This window comes from Labeo rohita, unplaced genomic scaffold, assembly GCF_022985175.1.
Source record: "Labeo rohita strain BAU-BD-2019 unplaced genomic scaffold, IGBB_LRoh.1.0 scaffold_591, whole genome shotgun sequence".
Taxonomy (NCBI): domain Eukaryota; kingdom Metazoa; phylum Chordata; class Actinopteri; order Cypriniformes; family Cyprinidae; genus Labeo; species Labeo rohita.
Window position 1 is genome coordinate 95 of NW_026129515.1, and position 21,114 is coordinate 21,208.

General features: G+C 37.3%; 1 long non-coding RNA gene and 1 pseudogene across 1 annotated transcript; both read right to left on the minus strand.

The window, feature by feature from the left end:
* Window positions 1-1,341: 1,341 nt before the first annotated feature.
* On the minus strand, window positions 1,342-17,138 carry LOC127161215 (uncharacterized; annotated as a pseudogene).
* A 1,409-nt stretch (window positions 17,139-18,547) lies between these two features.
* Window positions 18,548-19,645, minus strand: LOC127161214 (uncharacterized). The gene is made up of 3 exons (XR_007826996.1): window positions 19,515-19,645; window positions 18,729-18,822; window positions 18,548-18,629 (listed from the first exon to the last, which is right to left on the minus strand). It is a non-coding gene; the product is annotated as an uncharacterized LOC127161214 (long non-coding RNA).
* Window positions 19,646-21,114: the final 1,469 nt, after the last annotated feature.

Genomic DNA, 21,114 nt, shown 5'->3' on the forward strand with positions numbered 1-21,114 from the left:
TTAATTAGCTGATTAGAGTGTGGCACCAGGTGTCTTCAATACTGAACCTTTTCACAATATTCTAATGTTCTGAGAGACTGATTTTGGGGTTTTCATTAGTCGTCAGTTATAATCATCAAAATTAAAAGAAATAAACACTTGAAAAATATATGTCTATGTGGAATGAATGTATACATTATACAAGTTTCATTTCTTGAATGGAATTAGTGAAATCAACTTTTTGAAGATATTCTAATTATATGACCAGCACCTGTATACAGTACATGATTGCTCAAACATGTCTCTGTTTACTGTCAAAATTGTGTTCATATTTTTGTGCCACAGGATGAAGGTCCTGCTTAAGAAATAAATGGAGAAGCCCATTACAAATGTAGTAGTGCCCCCTGGAAATGCAGAAAGGGTCAAAATTTAAATAGCTTAGCATAAAAATCTGATTGTTAGAAGTCTGATATATTTATTGAATAATCTCTGACAAAGCTTTTAGACATGAAAAGGTGGTAAAGGCGTAAAAAGTGCTCACAGTAAAATACCACATTTCAGCCTGTCTCTCAAATATGTCAAATGTTTTATTTTGCGCAGTAAATATATTTAGATATCCCTTTGTTCATTAAAGACAGTACTGATTTAATTCAATTGCTAGAAGTTTCAAACTACATTACCCATATGCCTTTATCATTCTATATCTATGAAACGGCAAAATATGGCGCTTTTATTTGTAGTTCACTGAAGCATAGCCATAGTTAGGGTCCCATGATTAGGGTTAGGGTTAGGATCTCGGCAAATGAGTAATTTCTCTCAACAGTACAACACCTCAGTCAATTTAATGTATTAAAAACACAAAGACATGTTAGGCTTTCATGTTTTCATGACATTCCATAGATATAATGATTTTTATACTGTACAAACTGTATTTTGTATTCTGTATTATTGTATGTATTACCAGTACACACACACTAGGTAGGGACTCCCCATAGGCGTAATGGTTTTTATACTGTACAAACCATATTTTCTATTGCCCTACACCTACCCTATACCTAAACCTAACCGTCACAGGAAACGTTTTTTACTGCATTTTTACTTTCTCCAAAAAACTTATTGTGTATGATTTATAAGCTTTTGTACCCATGGGGACCTCAATTCAGGCAATTCAGGACCTCAGTTCAGGTCCCCTTTGTGACACGAGTCCCCATGAGTGTGTGTGCATTCAGGTTTGTGTCCCCACCAGGAAATATAAAAACACACACACAATTTATATTTCTTTAAAAATTTCTTTAAGTGTAAAACTTTTATTGAGCAATACATTTCAAAACAAACATTAACAAAATATGATTTTGGTCTTACTTCCTTTGATGTCCTCCTCCTTATTATCTTGTCATAAGGGAATGTTTTTAGTCTGGGGTGCACTTGGCATTCTACAACAGAAATATATAGCAATAAAGAAAAGTTTACACACATGACATTGCTTGAAAAGTCTGGTTTGCTAATAGTGCACGTTATAAAACCAAAACAAGCCATGAATGATTTACACATTGCATAAAGCCACATTTTTTATTTTTAACTGTAAATGCACTGTGCATTGTCATTATGACCTTCTTATTCTGCATGCTCATTACAGTATGAGGAGCATAACACAAAATGGAAACTAAATTAAACAAATACAAATGAAGTTCTAATGCATTTTATTCATCTTGTAATAGCTCTTTTAACATTAAGTTTTTGTCTCACACCATACTGCTCAGTAAAGCAGCTCCTAGCTCCTTTAAAATCAGTCACATTCTGACAGTTAAACAGCATGCAATTTTTTAATAGTTGTTTTAATAGTCTCAGAAGAGATTCTGTCTGAATAATAACTTTATTGTTATCATTAAGGCCCTGGTGTATTGCACATTTGTCACAGTCAAGAATTTAAAAAAGGCCTTTCCTATCATAAACACTGCAAAAAATGCTTTCCATACTTAGATTTTTTGTCTTGTTTCCAGCCAAAATATCTAGAAATTCTTAAATCAACAAGGATTGTCTAGACAAGTAAAAATTATTGTTTTGTTTTGTGTTGAAAAAAAGAAGTCAAAATTAAGTGAGTTTTTGCTTAGAACAAGCAGAATAATCTGCCAATGGGTTAAGCAAAATAATCTTATTTCAAGCAGAAAACTTTGCTTACCCCATTGGCAGATTATTTTGCTTGTTTCAAAAACTCACTTAATTTTGTCTTCTCTTTTTCAACACAAAACAAAACAATAATTTTTACTTATCTGCAACATTTTTAGTTTGTACGTCTCTGACAATGTTTACATACATATTAATACTGTGATATTTACAAGAATTTGACAATATTCTATTTAGTATTCAGTCAATATTTATAATGGTAATAAGCATGTGTAGACTGGCATACTTACAGCAAAAAGACGCCGTAACACTAGCATTCCGTTTTTTTTTTATTTTCTTTCCTTTATATATATATATATATATAAACCTTGCTATGTTTACTGGTTAGGCTAACCGAGACTTGTCACAACACTTACATATTATTGCTGTTTTGTTGGTTTTGATTGCTTCTATTTTCCTCATTTCTATGTCACTTTGGAAAAAATGCATCTGCTAAATGGCTAAATGGAAATGGAAATTAATATTCTGATGCCTGCATGTGTTTAAACTTTGCATTATCATCAAGAAAATTTATGTTTTAACATTGAAGGATATATTATTATGTATTATCAGTTATGAAATTGAACAATATGTTGCAACTCTTTTAACTGCATAAAATAATAATAATAATAATAAAATAATAATAAAAGATAACTTCACATCTTTCATTGAATTCTCTTGTATGTTAGCAAGGTCTGCGTCACCATTGGATTTTTTTTATTTATTTATTTTTTATAGCAGTGGCCTGGTATGAGCCAGCAATCAGTCTGGGGTGGCACAAAATATGAGTTTGACTTTAAAGAATAATTTAATTTATGCCCTACTCTATTGTAATTGTGAATTAGATCAAGTAATACTCAAGTAATAATGAATTCGACATTTTTTGTTTTTCTCACCTCAAGGCATTTTAATAGAAAAAAGGCCACACTATTGCTAAAGTTCAACTTGCAGTTTGATTCTGGTCCTCAAAACCCTCAAAAGCTTGTTCTCCATCACTGCATCCTCATGGATGAGATATGCAGATAACTACATACAGTAGTTCAAAGATTAGTCAACATTATTTGAATTTTATATAATCATTGCACTCAACAATTATGAGCTAGGCAGTAAGAAAATCTTTTCAAATGAAAAAGTAATGTATGAAATAGAATGTTTAACTGTATTGGTTGTTAAAATAATTACTTGCCACAGCTATTGTTCTCAGTACAAATATTTAAAAAAACATATTCTCCTTTCAATCCACAAGTGCAAGAATGTGAAAACATTAAGGGTGAAATGCCAGATTGTAAAATTACTTATTTTATGCATTTTAATATGATACATTTTTATTTGTAATTTACAAATTAAAGCAAAAGTATGAAGCACAGCATATGGATTTATTTGTGCATGAAAATACAGATTTACATAACTTCTGCAATATATTGGTGTCACGGATCTGGTCGGTGTTTTGCGGACTATCCGCCACCAGATGTCACTCTCACCTTTTCATGCTCTCTGACTGTTGCTTTGCATTTTGGACTGCATCTCCCATCCTCCACCGCACTGATTGCGTCAGCCCCCGTGACCAATCAGGCGCTCTATAAAACCCCAGACTTCCTTGTACACTGCACGGAGTGTTGAATTGTTGTTTTGTTAGTGTTTTCCCTTTGCTTAGCGTTCTCTGGTTTCCTAGTTCCTGGTTTTTGACCTCTCGCCTGGTTTTCTCGTTTGGACTGTCTAGCCGCCTGCCTATTGGACTATCGCTCTTGTTTATTGGTTCATTCTCTTCGTCTGCCTGTGATATATCTGTCTGCGTCCGTTTCGACCCTGCCTGCCTGACTTTGTATCTGTCTCGCCCATCTAATAAAGCTTGCAAATGGATCCGCTCGCCTCCCGTCATTCACTCCGCGTAACAGAACACTCCGTCACCACAGGATCCAGCAGCTTTCACCCCGGACATTCATCTGATATGGACACGGACATAATTCTTTGCAGGATTAAACATAAATCACACACACTGGATCAATACACCCGTGAGTTTCTCTCAATATCAAACTATTCCACTCTCCCGGACTGTATAAAGATCCGCCGCACACAATTGAGACGCGAGGGTCCACGTTCGTCACTGGAAGCGTTTTTGAACTTTGCACTGTTGTGTGTGGGTTCGCTGTGCACCGTGGGGGTCGCGCAGAGGGAACGCGACAACGCGGCAATGGCGACCCTGCGCATAAATTGGCAGTCATGCCGGAGCACGATCCTGCGAACACGTTTGCCGCCTGGATCGCTCGTGAGAGGGCGGCCGTGCAGGAGCGCGCTCAAGCTATGGCGGCGACAGCGGGGTCCGTTCACGAGATGGCGGCAGCGCCGGCGCGTGCTCACAAGATGGCGGCGACGGCGGAGCCCGTTCACAAGATGGCGGCGGAAACAGAGCTCCGTCACATCACAGCTGCCATACCTGAGCTACATGGAGTTACAGCTGCATTTCCTGAGTCAAGTCAAGTTGCAGCTGTGTTTCCTGAGTCAAGTCGAGTTTCCAAGTCAAGTCAAGCTACAGCTGTTGTTCCTGTGTCATGTCAAGTCAGAGCTATCACCCCTATCTCAAGTCAAGTTACCGCCATCTTTCCTGAGCCAAGCACTGACAAGATGGCTGCCACGCCAGAGCCACCGCACAAGATGGCTGCCACGCCAGAGCCACCGCACAGGATGGCTGCCATGCCAGAGCCACCACACAAGATGGCTGCCGTCTCCAAGCCACTCCACAAGATGGCCGCCATTCCTGAACCTGTGGTCAGCACCTGGACGCCACCTGTGGTCATGATGGCCCACGTGCTGGACACACCTCTAGTGACGGTATGGGCAGCTAAAATGGCGCTCCTTCATGCTGCGGCGGCTACCCCAGAGTCAAGTGAAGACACAGAGTCAGGCCAAGTCACAGCTGTTCCCCACGAGTCAAGCCAAGTCACAGCTGTTCCCCACGAGTCAAGCCAAGTCACACCTGTTCTTCACAAGTCAAGTCACGTTACAGCTGTTGTTCCTGAGTCAAGCCATATTGTTCACGAGTCAAGTCACGTTACAGCTGTTGTTCCTGAGTCAAGCCATGTTGCTCCTGAGTCAAGTCACGTTACAGCTGTTGTTCCTGAGTCAAGCCATGTTGTTTCTGAGTCAAGCCATGTTGTTCCTGAGCCAAGCCATGTTGTTCAGGAGTCAAGTCCCGTTACAGCGGATCTCCATGAACCAAGCCAGGTTACAGCAGGTCCTCATGAGCCAAGCCAAGCTGCTGCTGTTTTTCCAGAGCCAAGTCAAGCTTCAGCCGCTGCTCCAGAGTCAAGTCAGGCTATGGCTGTAGCTTCCAGGTCCAGTCAAGCCTTCAGGTCCAGTCAAGCTTCCAAGTCCAGCAACGTCAACGTTCCTGCGTCAAGCAATGTCAAGGCTGTCGTTTCTGAGCCAAGTAAAGTCAATGTCAACCTTCACAAGCCAAGTGAAGTCAGGGCCGCTCCTCCTGAGTCAAGCAAAGTCACAGCCGTGGTTCCTGAGTCAAGTAAAGTCATTGATCCTCACAAGCCAGTTCAAGTCACTGCTGATCTCCAAGAGTCAAGTCAGTTCACTACTGATCTTCACGAACCAAGTCAAGCCATAGCTGATCTTCACGAGCCAAGTCAAGTCACAGTAGATCTCCACGAGCCTAGCCAAGTCACAGTTGATGTTCACAAGCCAAGTCAGGCCTCAGCCAATCACCACGAACCAGGTCAAGTCACCGTTGATCCTCGTAGGCCAGGTCAAATCATCGCTGGACTTCACGTGACAGGTCAAGTCACAGCAGCACTTACTGAGCCAAGTCAAGGTATTGCTGTTGTTTCAGAGTCAAGTCACACCTCGTCTGACCGCTCAGAGTCAAGTCACGCCTCGTCTGACCCTCCAGAGCCCCGTCACATCTTGTCTATCTGTCTAGAGTCTCACCATGTCTCGTCAGACCACTCAGAGTCAAGCCACTTCCCGCCTGACCGCTCTGAGTCAAGTCACGTCCCGCCTGACGGCCCAGAGCCTCTCCATGTTTCATCAGACCTCCCAGTGCCTCGTCATGTCTCGTCTATTCGTCCAGAGCCAAGTCACGTCTCGCCTGACCTTCCAGAGCCGTGCCATGCCTCGTCTGATATCCCACGATCACGGCCTATCATGATAGCCGGTGTACTGGACCCACCACAGCCTCCCGCTGCTGCTCTACCTTTAATGGCGGTTGCCATCTGGTGTGTATGGGCTGCACACTGTGCCCCTGAGGTCACGTCTGTTCACAAGTCAGCTCCTGAGGTTACGTCTGTTCACAAATCAACCCCTGAGGCCACGTCTGTTCACCAGTCTGCTCCAGAGTCCCTCTCTGATCTCAAGCCTGCTGCAGAGCTTTCGTCTGGTCTCCAGCCAGCTCCAGAGCTCCCGTCTGGTTACAAGCCTGCTCCAGAACTCCCGTCTGGTCACAAGCCTGCCCCAGAGCTCCCGTCTGGTCACAAGCCTGCCCCAGAGCTCCCGTCTGGTCACAAGCCTGCTCTAGAGCTCCCCTCGGTCGGAGAAGTCGCGCCCATACCTCCTGAGGTGTCAGCTACGGCTGTAGATCCTCCCTTGGAGGTGGCGTCCCCTTACAAGCTCTCTGCTTCTCCCCCTATTCTGTTTGCTTCCTCTATCTCTGCTTTCCCCAGGTTCTAGACTATGATGCGGGTTCCTGTTCCACCTCAAAGGGCTGCTGCGCCTCCTGTTCCACCCCGGAGGGCTGCACCGCCTTCCGCTCCGCCCCGGAGGGTTGCTCCGCCTCCTGTTCCACCCCAGAGGGCTGCTCCGCCTCCTGTTCCGCCCCAGAGGGCTGCTCCGCCTCTTGCTCTGCCCCGGAGGGCTCCTGCGCCTCCTGCTCCGCCCCGGAGGGCTGCTCCGCCTCCTGTTCCGCCCCGGAGGGCTGCTCCGCCTCCTGTTACGCCCCGGAGGGCTGCTCGGCCTCCTGTTCCGCCCAGGAGGGCTGCTGCGCCTTCTCCCCCTATTCTGTCTACCTCCTCTGTCCCTGCTTTCCCCAGGTCCCAGACCGAGACACGGATTCCTGTTCCGCCCCGGAGGGCGCCTCCGGCTCCTGCTCCGCCTCCAGCTCCGCCCTGGAGGGCCTTTGCCCAGCCGATTCTGCCTCAGTCTCCTGGCCCCCCCACCGCTCCCCTGGACTGTTTTTTCTGCTTATTCGGTTGGAGCGTCTGGAAGCCGCTCCTTGGGGGGGGCTATGTCACGGATCTGGTCGGTGTTTTGCGGACTATCCGCCACCAGATGTCACTCTCACCTTTTCATGCTCTCTGACTGTTGCTTTGCATTTTGGACTGCATCTCCCATCCTCCACCGCGCTGATTGCGTCAGCCCCCGTGACCAATCAGGCGCTCTATAAAACCCCGGACTTCCTTGTACACTGCACTGTGATATATCTGTCTGCGTCCGTTTCGACCCTGCCTGCACGACTTTGTATCTGTCTCGCCCATCTAATAAAGCTTGCAAATGGATCCGCTCGCCTCCCGTCATTCACTCCGCGTAACAATTGGGATCTCACAAAGGAGTATATTTTACAGACATTGGAGACATGTTCTTTAATGTGATGCATATATAATAAATACATTCATGCATGCACATTTTTGCTCCTCTGTACATGTACCTACACTGAAAAAAATGATAAATTAATCTACTCAATTTTCTAAAGTAAGTGGTTGCAATCAATTTATTTGATCTACATTTAAATAAACAAATTCAGTTCAACTAAATTTGAGAGGTGTAGCCAAAGGGGTGGCCAAGTTCAGGACAATGGTGACCGTGGCCATAGCTATGCCCCTGGTCAGTGCATCTTTGTAGTTAGTTACTTTGGATTAAAAATGTGAATATGAAATACCTGCTTGTTTATAGATCCACTTTCTTTCTTTGCCTCCTGTCCTCAGATTTTTTGTGGAAGGCCGGTCTGTCAAAACAAATGTTTGCACACACTATAAATATTTACTTAAATTTGAGTCAAAATTATATCTGAACTACATCTAGATTAAAACTGAAGTAATGCATTGACTCTACTTAACTGGTAATAGAACTTTATTTAAGCTTTAATAAAATGTAATGCACGTTATGTAATATTTTGTAATTTAATTTTCAGAATGTTAAAAAAAAAAAAAAAAAAATCACCTGAATCTTTGGACTTTGGACCTGGAGAAGGAAGAAGTGTGCAGGAAGAAGAAGTAGGAGGAAGAAGGGTGATATAAGTGGAGGTAGGAGGAGAAAGACTGGAGGAAGAGGATGGGGGAGAAAGGCCATTAAAAGAGGTGGTAGGAAGACAGTTTGAAGAAGATGAAGGAGGAGGAAAGGTGTCAAATGAGGAGGATGGAGCAGGAAGACTGGGAAGAAGACAGAGGAGGAAGAAGGGTGTCAAAAGAGAAAGATGGAGCAGGGAGGCTGCGGGAAGAAGTTGGAGGAGGAGGAAGGGTGACGAAAAGAGGATGGAGCAGAAAGGTTGGGTGAAGAAGACGGAGGAGGAAGAAGAGTGTCAAAAGAAGAGGATAGAGCAGGAAGAATGGGGAAAAAAAATAAGGAAAAAAAAAAAATAATCTTTTTAAATGGATGAGAGAATGTGTAGGTCATGTAAACAAAATACTTACTTTTAATAAAAAATTCATAAAGGTGAGTCATTCTTTCAAATATATTTTGAAGTGGTCCCTCTTCAAATGGCCCCAGTGAAGTGATGACTTCTGCCCAAAATCCATTTTTTTCTTCTTAGAAATAAAAAGAGAACGGGCCTATAGCCTAGCACCTCTAATTTCTTAACCTGTAAAATAAATGCACAAATATATAAGCAAATAAGTATAAATGCATTCATAATAGCAAGCAGGGAAATTTTTGCAAATCACCTGCATAAAAAAGTGACTCCATTTTTAGTTGAGTAAGAATAACTTTTTTAAAATAAGAAAACTTTACCATTTAATTATTGACAATTATATATTAACTCAATATTTATGAATCGAAAATATGAGAACACCGGAATGGGCAAATGTAACTTATGTATTCACTTCACCTGTAATAACTTGTGAATAATAATTATCTGCATAATTTTGTATTTACCCATTTCATGTTAGTACAATAAACTATGAACAGAATAAAATAGATACACTAATAGAGGGTATGCTCGTGATGTCATGAAGTGACTGCAGTTATGGCCACTGAGTGGCAACATTGGTTTTCTGTGTAAATGCCATGTAAAACACACAAAACACATCTATAATTGGAAACAACTGTGCAATTGAGCGTACAAATAGATTTGACAAGAAATCTGTGGTATATTTTTACAGACTGATGAAACCTACAGAAGAGAGAAACAAATGGATTGCTGCAATTCTGGACAATATTACAATACATATAACTTTGATATAATTCATCACCCAGATTTAGATTTAGACATAGCTAAATTGTGGTATATGAAGCATTTATCAGCAAATTTGCTATATGTTCCCAGCACTGAAATCAGGCACATATAAATGTCATTAAACATGATTACTGGCCACATGTCAATATCCATGGATATTTGGTTCTTTGGTAAGTTGTAAGGAACAACAGATTTTCATTTAAATTTAAATTTGATTGATAATCATTTATTTTACTCATGTTTTCACAGTTTCCCATATTAAATCCATTCATGCAGCAGGCTCTTTTGCCATTCAGTCCGGCTGAGCGAGGCATGTTTCAGTGGGAAAGTGATGTCAATGCATACCCTCTATACAACATTAACAGAACAAGACTTACAGCTATGCGGGCGGAATCCACCACACGAGCAGCATTCCTGTTTTTTTTTGTTGTTGACATCCATGCACTTGCCTCAAGTTCCTTTTCCTTTTGTTTAACTTTCTCTTTGAGACTTAAAGTAGCAAAACACTTTCTGCAGGTTTTGCAGCGTATAGTGTTGAGTGCCTGGCAGTGGGGATAGGGCTTCTCCTTTGGTTTTGGAATGATTTCTAGAAGGATTCTTAGAAGGATTATTTAATATTTCTTTGAATGCACGAGATAATGCGTAGATCATGTGAACAAAGTACTTTAAATAAGAACAGCAATAATAATAGTAATAGTTATAATAATAATAATACCAACAATAATAATAATGAATCGTTCAAGAATTATTTTTGGACTTACTTCAGTATGTGTATAAATGAATATATATAAATATAAAACAACAACAACAACAACAACAACACAAAAACGTTAATTACTTCACAAAGCCCAGGTCATAAGTTTGATAAACCCCAATTTATGAATTATTAGCTAATATGCTAACACTTGTACTTAACTTAATGGTCTGCACTTTAGGTTCAATTAGCACCGGTCTGGTTGGTTTTGGGTATGGCTTTTATTCTTAAACTACAGAACAACCCAGATAAAGATGCCCAGTGGTAACACAGACATATATAGTTTTATACATTGTTTTATCTAGAAGTAGTATTTATCTAGATTACGTAAATTACTGTACCATAACCTACCGTGGCAAAGGAGGAGTTTGCAACGCTACACGTTTTTCCGCGAGATGGAAGGCCAAAAAAAAAAAAAAAAAAAAAAAAAGGCTTTATTTATTTAATTATATATTTATTTATTATTATTATTTATTTATTTTTTTTTTTTTACAACAAACTATTTTTAATGATACAATATTTGGAAATGTATTATTATAAATCTGCATATATTGGTTTTGTGAAATGAATTTACGTTATGTTTTGTTTGGCCAACATAATAAAACAAAGGCGCGTTAATCTGATAATATGCTTCAGAAATCATAATTAAGAACAAACTGCTAATTAATTTATTCATGTCCCTGCGATCAAATACAAAACAGTAAACATATATACAAATAGAATAACAATTTCAATACAAAGATACAAATGTGTTTATTATAATAGCCTATTTCAGTAATACACAGTGCAGATCATTCTATTTTAAATATTATATTGCATTATAAAACGCAAAACCACAGCATAAAATGATATGTTTTTAAAAGGTACAAATAGCATTTTTTAAAACCGTATCAATTAAATAGGGGCTTTATTAATAGAAATGTACATTTCTGTATAAAACGTAGCTATAAAAAATAAATCGATCTGATTTCCTTTTTCACACCAGAATTTTATAAAATGGCGATGACGTATAGGCTATTGGTTTCGATCTGACGCATAAGGCAAGCAATTGAAAGCAATGGAGTTCTTTGCGCGTCGACAAACTGACGCCTAGGGCGACCTTTGGCGACCTTTGGCGTCTCATATATGACGCGGAAGGCACGTGACCGTTCTGCAGTTTTTGACGCCTCGGGAGTGAGAATGGGTTGTTAATTCACATTTACTTATGTTTAGATTAAGACCTGAAGCTTCAGAGAAAAGTTTTATATAATTAATAGCTACAGGTATTTGAGAAGCATTTCTTAAAAATAAGGTGGTGTCATCTGCCAACTGACTAATAAATATTTCTGGATCTGCTATATGGATGCCCTGAATACCGCTTTCACATATAAATGCTGACAATAGCTGCACACAAAGAAGAAATAAATAGGGTGAAATGGGACACCCTTGTCTTAATCCTCTAGATAAACTAAACCTTGGCGAAGTGCCATTCTTTAATTTAATCGAAGCACTTCCATTATTGTAAAGGGTTTTAATTACTCTGCAAAACATATCCCCAAAACCAAATTTATCTAATGAATCAATAATAAACTGATGCTCTAAAGAATTGAAAGCTTTATAGAAATCTAAGAAGAGAATGAAGCTCTCCTCCTGTATTAAGTCTGAATAATCAAACAGATCAAATATCAACCTTATATTGTTAACAATGTGTCTTTTGTTCAAAAAACCTGACTGTATCTCATCTATTACTGAACCAAGTACCGATTTTAGTCTTTTAGCGAATATAATAGCTAGAATTTTATAATCACTGTTAAGCAGAGAAACAGGACACCAATTGTCAATTAAAAGCAAATCTTTTTTAGGTTTCGGAATTAAAGTAATTAGACCTTGAGTGAGAGTCGGGGGGAGAGCCTCTTTCTGTATGCTTTCTTCAAAAACCCTAAGTAAAAAAGGAGACAATTCTTCATAGAACTGTTTATAAAACTCTGCAGTAAGCCCGTCCGTTCCAGGAGATTTATTGTTTTTGAGATCTAGAATCAAGTTACTAACTTCAGATAAAGTCATTTCACTACCACAGAGATCTCTGTCATTTCTTGAGATAGTCTTGCTATTTTTAACACACTCCAAAAACGTATGGGCTGCCTCTTCAGAGTATTTTTTCCTATAAAGATCACTGTAAAATTTAGCACAGAAATGTGCAATTACCTGAGGATCATTAGTGACTGTACCCTCAATATTGAGACTTTCAATTAGAGAATTACGTAAGCGACTCTTCTCTAATCTAAAAAAAATAAGATGTGTTACATTCTCCCTCCTCCATCCATTTTTGTCTTGATCTAATGTAAGCACCCTGAGCCCTATAAGTGTACATCTCATCTCATTTAGATTGCAGGTCAGCAAACTCAAGCTTATCAGATTCAGAAAAGAGGTCTGGGGGTTTAGAAGAAAGTATTTCAGTTCTAGACACCACCTTATTTTCTTCTGCTCTCTTACGTTTAGCTAAATTGCTACCGAATTTTCTAAAATATTTACTAATTTCAAACTTCAACAGCTCCCACTGGGAACAATATGAATGTAACACTAAAGCTCTTCTCCAGTACTGCTCAATCAGTAATGTAATATTCTTTTTAACATCTTCAAAAAGGAGAAGAGAGTTGTTCAATTTCCAGTAAGAAGGAGATGAGCTGAAATCAGGGAATATGGAAAGACAAATGTTGAGAGAGATAGCACTGTGATCTGTAAGAGGTGCAGCATGAATGCAGACTGATTTACACCTGTTTGCTAGGCTTTGGGAAATAAGCCAGTAGTCTATTGGAGACTGCTTAGAACGGTCCTTGCTGCTCCACGTGTAGAGTCTCTGCTGTGGATATATTTCTCTCCATATGTCAACAACACAAAAGCGCAACATAAAATTATTCATAATTGGACTTATAGAAGCAGCTCTAGGGGGATACCTGTCCAAATCGCTGTTTAAAACCATATTGAAATCCCCACCTAAAATAAGAACAGCACTGGGGTATTTTTTTAACCAGTATTGTACATTTTCACTGATCACATCCATTAAAGTGGTATTTTCTTTAGGAGAATTGTACCCATACACATTTAATAAAACTAAGATGGTCTGACCAAGTGAAATCACTAAAAGATGTGTCTAGATCACAACATCTTCATTTAATACAAACCAGTCTGACTTTGTTTCTTTCATCCAAATCTTCTTATTGAGAATTAACTGCTTACAAATGCTCATCTCCACAACGGTGACTTCAAACTTTATTAATTTCAATTAAACATCAACATCTAAACCGCAGTTAATTCTCAATAAGAAGTTTTGTATGAAAGAAACAAAGTCAAACTGGTTTGTATTAAGTGAAGACGCTGAGATCTAGACAAATCTGTTAGTGTTTCATGTTCTTTTGGTATTTAAAGTGTTTCTGTTTTCTGAGTGTGAGCTTTAGTCCTGGAGAAGACAAGCAAATGTTGGTGTTTTGTTATATGTCATTTTGCAGTGATAGTTATGATAGTTACATCACGGTTAACCATTAGCTGTGGTCTAATGGTTAGGGAGTTGGGCTTGTAACCAAAAGGTTGTGGGTTTGAGTGCCAGGTCCAACAGGGATTGAAGGTGGGGGGAATGAATAACCAGCACTCTCAATACCATGACTGAGGTGAGTCTCTTGAGTAAAGCACTGATCCCCCAACTGCTCCCCGGGCGCAGCAGCGATAATAATATGGCTGCCCGCGGGTGCGGGTGCGGGTGCGGGTGCGGGTGCGGGTGCGGGTGCGGGTGCGGGTGCGGGTGCGGGTGCGGGTGCGGGTGCGGGTGCGGGTGCGGGTGCGGGTGCGGGTGCGGGTGCGGGTGCGGGTGCGGGTGCGGGTGCGGGTGCGGGTGCGGGTGCGATCACTTCTCACTACTGTGTGTGTGTGCACTTGGATGGGTTAAATGCAGAGTACAAATTGGGTATGGGTCACCATACTTAGCCACATGTCACATCCTTTCCTTAGTTAGTTTTTTCATGTGTTCCGTTGCTAGTTAGTGGTTAACTGCAAAAAAACTTTCATGATGATAATCTGGACAATAAATGTACAATAACAATTAAAAAAAAAAAAAAAAAAAAAAAAAAACATTTAAGAAAATTTTGCATGTTTGACTTTAATTTTACAGTTTTTGTTTGGAAGCTGCTTCTGCCAGTCATTTTTTAAATAAACGGTCTTTAACCGTTGTTTCCATTAATGGTAAACGTTTGGCACCCTGTGCTGCCATGCATTTCACTGTTATTTTGCATTTAATTTTTTTACAGTATAGACTTAAGTTAGAAAAATTGGTATATTTAACTTAAATATAATAGTTACAATAATTGCAAATTAAATTGTTACAAAACATTTTAAGTTAAATGAACTGACCTTTGTAATTCATATTACAAAGCATAATTTTAAATATATTTTTAAATAAAAATAAATTTAAATAAACTTTACATTACTTAATTTTTTTAGGCCAAAGATTTTCCTCAATTTTTTTTATCTTAAAAACATATTAATGGCTAAAGTTTGATTACATTGTAATCAGCACAAACTGGGCTACAATAATATGCAAGCAACATTAATGTACATGTTTGTGTTTTTGAGAAAACAACATTTATGCGTGGTTAGTGAAAAACTAAAATTTTTAAGTCACTGAAATAAGACCATGAAACACATTCAGAACATTAGTTCACAAGACTTTTGAGAACTGGATGTGGTTGTCTAGAGTTTTTTCTACATAAAGATGTGAAAATCATCTCATTCACGCGTTTACAGAAAACAATATATTGATTTAAATTTTCTAAGACATGTTTTGTGACTGAAAGGGAATATGCGAGGGAGTGACAACGACCATGAATATTTAGTGATTCACACAAAAGAGACAAAAGGCCCTCCTCTAATGGCCCATCAATGACACTGTGACTGTCAGGTAGAAACAATGAGAGATTCAAAGAATGGAGTTTTAGACTATTTGTATTTTATTTACAACACTGTATCATCAAAACATACATAACGAAGGTCAAAAGCACATTATTGACTACATTGATGTTACATGTACAGAGATGTGAACAGACTTGGTGTCATTCCTGAAAACTGTTTTCTGGATTCTGTTCAACAAGTGAAACAAGTAAATTATACCTGATATTTAAGTGAATGCTGCTTCTTTCCATGGATTTAAGAAACAAAACTCATCATCAGTAGTCCAGGAAATTGTTTTACAAAAAAAAAAAAATAATAATAATAATAAAAAATCAGTGTAGTGAAAAAATCACTCTTCATGTAGCATTCATCTGTGGTGCAGGAATCAGATCACTAAAGAAAAAAAAAAACATCTGTAAGCATGTTAATATCAGGAGCATCTGTAATATATACATATAGTATGATTTTGTAGTCATAGACTCATACATGCTTTATACTATCATAAAATATTGACAATTTATATCTGAGAAACTAATTATTATTGTTTAGCACGTTAAACATATATTCATTAACATAGTATTAATAATAAACTAATAGTATCCTATTGTTATACGACAAATAAATAAATAAATAAATAAATATGATTTTATAGTCATAAACACAAGCATGCTTTGTATGTCTTATACAATACAAAACCATTTTATGTCTGGGAAACTAATTTACTATTGTTAAGCACGTCATAAACATCTATCCGTGAACAGAGTACATGACAGTAGTTTGGTCTAAACAATCTTAGACTTTATCATTCAGTGTTACAGTGTAAACACTATTACTTTTATATCGCGTCATTTTTATTTTATAGAACATTAAAAACAGCCTGGCATCGTGAAACATTCCGATGCAATGAAATGAAACATATTTCATAACCTTTCACTTTATTGCACATGTAGTCAGGAATTATAGTTTGGAAAAAAATCGAACTACTATAATGTGTACAAGTTATATCACAGTAACACAACAACTAACGTAAGTATGCTAATAAAAGAAAGACTTACTCTTTCGGTGGATCTCTCCGTGCGTCGCATCGCGCTCTTCCTCTGAGGGAAATATAATCTTTCTCCTCACTCAAGTAGCCGAGATGAACAATGAAGTGAAGTCTCCCGCTTTGTTTCCGTTGATGTGGGCGGTTCGCCACTTGCGCCTCCACGTGGCTGATTATAATAACAAACCGAAAGCAGCTCGTGGGCGTGATCAAATTAAAAATAATTAGGTCTGACGAGAAAAACTGGACATGGGGTTGGTTTCATACAGATTACTTTAACACATGATATTTGTTTTCGATAAGACTTACTCCATTTAAAAGTAGACATATCAGGCTTTCTATAGATGTATCTCTCATGTCTCTGTGTGGAGTATTCGCTGAGTTTTAGTTCATTTTATTGACGCATTTCTTAATGACGATCACAGAAAACAACGCAGCAGACTGCAGACCCTGTTTGTTTGCTTTATTTCACAAAACCACAGAGTGTTGTTGTTATTATGAGTGTACACAAATAAAAGTGAATTCCTTACAGATTTCATTGATGTATTCCCAGCAAACACAACAACGTTATAAAAACGTTTTTTTCACGTTGTAAAAAGGTTGTAATAACGTTTTTTTCCGACGTATTTAATACGACAAATGTCGGGTTTTTTAAACGTTATAAATACGTTTTTTCACAACGTTGCAAAAACGTTTTTATAACGTTTTTAAAACGTTGGAAGGAGACGTTGTAAAAACGTTTTTGCAACGTTGTGAAAAAACGTATTTATAACGTACTTACCACGTCCAAACTGGTACTTTACATGCTGCCATCAAAATGTTTTCTTTACAGTGTTAAATCTGACTATTGATCCTAAAAGCACTTATTTACATTTCACCTTACCTTGTAGCATTGCTGACTTTGTTGTTTTATAAGGCTAGGTTAACATATGTAGGCCTAATAATTTATACTACACAAAAATTATCACTCGTCGTATTTATTCACAAAATATAAAAAGTAATGTGATATGGGTAGTTCACAAAAATAAATAAATAAGCCAATAAACAAGACAAATGCATGAACATATACCAATAAAGCATAATGGTTTCAAATAAAGTATAACATATGAAAATTATGCAATGACTGGCAAAGTTGAATATGAGTACAAAGTCCAAGAAATTTCAATGCATATTTTAACAGAAAAAAAAGCACATTTCATTTGTAAAATGTATTCAATTTCAGCTAGTTACAAATTATTTTATTGCAGTTATAATAATAATCACACTGCAATCTTATTACTCGTTTGCACTAAAACTAATGATTATATTGTTAGAGATTTATTAGCACAAATTACAGGTATATGGCATCCAATTTAGAACTTGTTTAAATAATATATAATACATACAGTTTATAATGGCTATTGTTGTTCAATTAATAATATTTTATAATACTGGAATACCTGAGATTTTGAAAAATGTATTTAGGTAGCGATTATTCAGTGCTTTAATTGTAAGTTACATTGTTTTGCCACTAGGTGGCAGCAAGAGACCGTCTTAATGACTTAGTTAGAAAACCATTCTTTTAGTGCTGATTCATTCAGTTGCTGAATTCTGTGACACACCAAATTATATGACTCTAGTGCCGAGGGTAGTTTAGAAACATTTAAAAAATTTTATGGTAACCACAAATTAATAATGGTTTTGCTACAAAAACATAGTTTTAACTATGGTTATACAAATGGTAATCAATATGGCAAAAAATGGTAGGACTAGAGGGTTGGGTTTAGTAGTAGGTCAGATTAGCTCACTGCAGTGCCTAGGTTCACAAAATTAGGTGGGTCACAGAATTCAGTACAACCCCAAAAAGAAACAAGGTTGTAAAGAAGTGAATTATCTAAACCAGGGGTTTTCAGCTCTGACTCGTGAGATTCAGTGTGAATTGGCTTATAGGTGCTTTGGGAAAAAAAACAGTAAAAATAATTTTTAATGCTTAAGAGCAATTAACATTCATATCTGAAATACGGCACATTCCCTATTCTTGCAATATTCGTGTTCATGTTCCTGAGTAATGTCTGCATGCAGTAAATTCTGAGGAGAACAAATAATATGCTAGTAGACAGCAATCCATATTAGAAGTCTGGTGTGGAAGGTGGATCTGAAACTGACTTCTGTCCAGGTTGACACAGCATCTCGTTTGTCTGTCTTCACAAACTGCCCTGAAATACAATTTTAACATCAACAATGATTGTTATAAATATAAAATGAGTCTCTTACATTCACAGTGCTCAGTACTTTTTTTTTTTTTTTTTGTTATTATTATTAGCTGTGTCTTGTTTTCTCATTACGTTGGGCCCCTCTGTAGGTTGCTGTATACCAAGTGTCCTTAATGAGTTAAACGAGATGGCCTTGTAGGACATACAAGATAAAAAAAGTATATTTAATGGATATATACTTAAAAAAAAAAAAAAAGCGTAATAAATGATAATGTATGTTTGAGGTTTTACTTTCTAGTCAGATGGTTCATAGCACATTGGAGATGCTCTTCAACAGGAGGTCTGCTCCAACTCTACTGCAGTACTGCCATCAGCATGGAAGAATCTAATGTTAGAAACATAAACAATTTGTCACAGAGCCAACAATATGTAATATACAAAGTCAGCATTATTAGAAATAAACAAACTGGAATATGTGAAATAGGTAAAATGCAGAAAAGAGAACAATATGAAGAATTTTTCAATCTAGTAATCCTTATACAGTATCACATTACAGTTTGTTTGGAAGTCAAATCCTTCTTACATAATACATAACTTACTGACGCTCCTGAAAGTTACAATTTTGTACAAAACAGTAACATTTTTATCAATATCTTTTTAGTGTGATCAAAACGTGTTTAAAATTATTTGAGTTTATTTTCACGCTCCATGTAAGTGACGTCACCGATTAACAGTACAGCCCATACATTTTGGTTAAATAGTTTACTTCCGTTCATCCACTGACAAATTGCCAGCAATATTTACAAAACTATAAAACTATAACTATAACTATAAAAAAACTGTCATCTACACATAATATGTGACTAAAAGCGAAAACTTTATGAAATAAGAGCTAAACTCTACAGTTAGCCTACATCTTATAGTTAGCCTGAGGGTTGAGATGCTAACGGACTTTTCCCGAAGACACTAAACCATTTCTATAAAGTAAATATTCAACAGAAACGTGTCTATTATATGTAAGAAAGTGTTAGGAACCGTTGTATGTATTATTTTTGTCTTATTAGGGACAAAACTTACCATAAAGCAGTGTGACAGACGGAGACTCGCCGCTTGTCAGTTAAGCTGCTTCCCCGTTTCCATGGTAACTCTCTCCGCTCCAGTTTAAATACAACTCGAATGTTCAAAGCGCGTGCCCGTTTAAAATGTAGCGTTTACATAAATATATACATGAACTACAACAACGTACAGATGTAGGTAATCAAACTGTAAATGTAATGAGAATATAAAATCATATTAGCAGAGAATGTAAAACATTTTTGAAGTCAGTTTATAACAGGTTATAATATATAATATAATATAATATAATATAATATAATATAATATAATATAATAATAGGTTTAGAAATTGTATTTATTTACTTTAACTACCTAACGAAAAAACATACCAGGAATTGTAAACAAAGTGTAGAATAAAAGTAATCTATCTATAGCAAAACACATTAAAAACAAACATCACGTACAATGGGAGTTTTGGCATGGTTGCATACTGTCATGACGTTTGTAATAAATAAATAAATATTTTTTACCAACCAATCATTTCTGTTCATCTGTTAATACCTCTCTCCCACCTTTCCATAGACTGGTTTACACACTGAGCTGTTAGCTCCTGATATATGAATATACGGTATTATTAAATGAGCAAAGACAACTGAAAGTAAGGATTACATATTACTTTTAAGTCCTTTTGATATTGCTCAGACTATCTGGTACTCAGTCACTAAATCGAGTTAATGTTAAAATATCACTTATTTTACTGATATTTTTACACAAACAGAACAGTTTTGCAAGGTTGTATTTTGGGTACTTTTATGACGTTTTTAAAAGGTCTTATTCCAACGTGCATATTACGTTATTTTAACACCTGAATAAAACGTCCCCCGAAAGTTGTAGTTTGGTCTGGTTTCATTTTCGTGGTAGACGAACGTGATATTATTAAACGAGCAAATACAACTGAAAGTAAGGATTCACCTATTACTTTTAAATCCTTTTAAATACTTTTTTCAAGTACTTTTAAGAACGTAGTTTTTGCAAGGTTGTATTTTGGGTACTTTCATGACGTTTTTAAAACGTTTTACTCCAACGTGCATATTACGTTATTTTAACACCTGAATAAAACGTCCCCCGAAAGTTGTAGTTTGGTCTGGTTTCATTTTCGTAGTAGACGAACGTGATATTTACGTTTTTTGACTACTTAAAGAAAACGTTCCAGGTTGGTATTTTTATAACGTTTCTAAAACGTTTTATTTTGGTTACATATTTTTTTATTTTAAAAAAACGTTTTTAAAACGTTTTTAAAACGTTGTATTTTAATTGCAAAAATACAACGTTTGAAAAGTTGTAAAAACGTTTTGTGTTTGCTGGGTTTTCTTAAATTTGATCAAAAATGACGGAGTAATTAAAGTTCTTTTTTTATTTTAAAAAAAAAAAACGTTTTTAAACTGTTCACTTTAAAAAGTTTTTTTGGTGCTCTAAAAAACAAAACCACATGTGTGATGTGGAAGAACTTTACACACTGTAAAATCTAATTAGTTGGGCTTACTTAAAAAAAGCATGCAAACCGATTGCCTTAAAAAAACTAAGTAAAGTGAAATAAGAATAGTATGTTGTAGTGACAAAT